Source organism: Amphimedon queenslandica, unplaced genomic scaffold (genome assembly GCF_000090795.2).
Source record: "Amphimedon queenslandica unplaced genomic scaffold, v1.1 AMPQUscaffold_12380, whole genome shotgun sequence".
NCBI classification, from domain to species: Eukaryota; Metazoa; Porifera; class Demospongiae; order Haplosclerida; family Niphatidae; genus Amphimedon; species Amphimedon queenslandica.
In genome coordinates, this window is record NW_003547383.1 from 18018 (window position 1) to 19812 (window position 1795).

The 1795-nt window shown below is 36.0% G+C and overlaps 1 long non-coding RNA gene across 1 annotated transcript; it reads left to right on the forward strand.

Annotated features, from left to right (window-relative positions):
- Nucleotides 1–13: 13 nt before the first annotated feature.
- LOC109587929 (uncharacterized) lies at nt 14–1789 on the forward strand. Its single transcript, XR_002187877.1, has 3 exons — nt 14–680; nt 1034–1092; nt 1698–1789. It is a non-coding gene; the product is annotated as an uncharacterized LOC109587929 (long non-coding RNA).
- Nucleotides 1790–1795: the final 6 nt, after the last annotated feature.

Below are 1795 nucleotides of genomic sequence, written 5' to 3' on the forward strand. Positions count from 1 at the left end.
CAAAATCAGGACATGCATTTACCCACCACTGCCATGACATAAGTTATATCACAAAATAATTTTGGTGATAATTTTGAAGGTCAAATAAACACAACACAAACAACAATGTACAGTTTACACCATCAGCAAATGTAGAGAATAAGTCTAGCAACACATCTGTATCATACTGTGGCCCATGGTTAAACAACATGGACTACTAATACATGACAAGTGATAGCTAACGTAATACTGTAATTTTCATTTGTACTACAAACTTGGTACTTAGCCATATAATTCATTTTATCATGTTCATTGTGTCCCACGATCATTATTATAACACTATAAAACCAAACATTCATTGTCCCACTTACGGGTATAGAAATAATAGCTTTCTTGCTTTTCCTTTCCATTTAGCAATGTCACACATGGTCCTTTTATTGCCATAGAACATAGAACTTTGATTCTCCATTAAAAGTATTTCATTTATGACCTTGAAGTAATCAAAATGATAGCATAAAGTAGCTTTAATAGTGGTCCAGTAAAGATTTCCAGCTAAAAACAAAGTACAACCTAAGTTCAGCCATTTTCTTGGGTAACACCTTTTCCGGTTGCAAAGAAAATTCTTCCGGTTTAGGGAGGGTGCAGTTCGGCTGCACAGTCCTGCTGTCGTCTTGCTTTAGGCAGCTCATTCTTATAGGCAGGTAGATTGCTCTTTAGTTGTATATTTAGTTGTATAATGTTTACAATTGCATGATGATACATATGGGTTTATGGCACTTAAATTTAAGCCACTTTTCATTTTGTCAGTACTGTCTACTGCTTGGGGGTTGTTGATAGTTAAAGTTTTATAAATCATATAAATTGATTGCTTGCATATGCAATTATAATTGTTATTGCCTTCGTGACGAAATTTACATTAAGGTGCACCGTGTGTGCGCAAGATTCATCATGTAGTATAAGTATTTGCTCTAATAATTATACCTTAAAGCTGACATGTTGTAAGGTTGCTATAGGTTAATAACACACAATTATTCTCTACATGTTGTAAATATAGGTACTGCATTTCTCTGTTCTCAATGACTTGGTATTTCACTCCTCCTCATACTAACTCAAGTAATCAACTGTAAAATACCTACATATTATGCATGTACCGTATTTCCTCGTGGAAATGCCTAGGCGTTTATTTCTTATAGAGACCTGTTTGCTAGGCGTTTAAATGAAGTAGGCATTTATACGAGGTGGGCGTTTATAACCCAAAAATAATCCTTACCACCATGTTTCAATAGACACAACGCGTAGTTTAAAACTGACATCAAAACTTCTGAGTTTCTTTAGCCTTCTCAGCTGCAGCTGCCATTGTAGAATGTAAACTACTAAACTACGTAAGGTACATGTACCACGCGCGTGGATGGGGTAGGTGGGTGTGGTATAGGCTTTTAATCAAGAATGGGCGTCTAAACAAGCATGGGCGTTTATTGTCAAAGTTATGTGCTGTCTCTAGGCGTTTATACAGGCATGGGCGTTTATAGGGAGTAGGCGTTTCCACGAGGAAATACGGTACATTAATGTATGCATGAACACTGTTATTATTTTTTATTATGTATCAAGACGCAATACACACTACATTGCATGTACATGTATGTATAATAAAGGGGAGAGAGGGAGAGAGAATGGGGTGTCTTTCTGGTAAGTAATTTGATGTATCATTTATTGTGTAGGAGAATGTCGCCAAATGATTAAGGGAAAGAAATACTGAAGAGGGCTTTAAAATGTCCAATTAGAACAAGTAAGTGTTTAAAGATCGATATCACTGTAC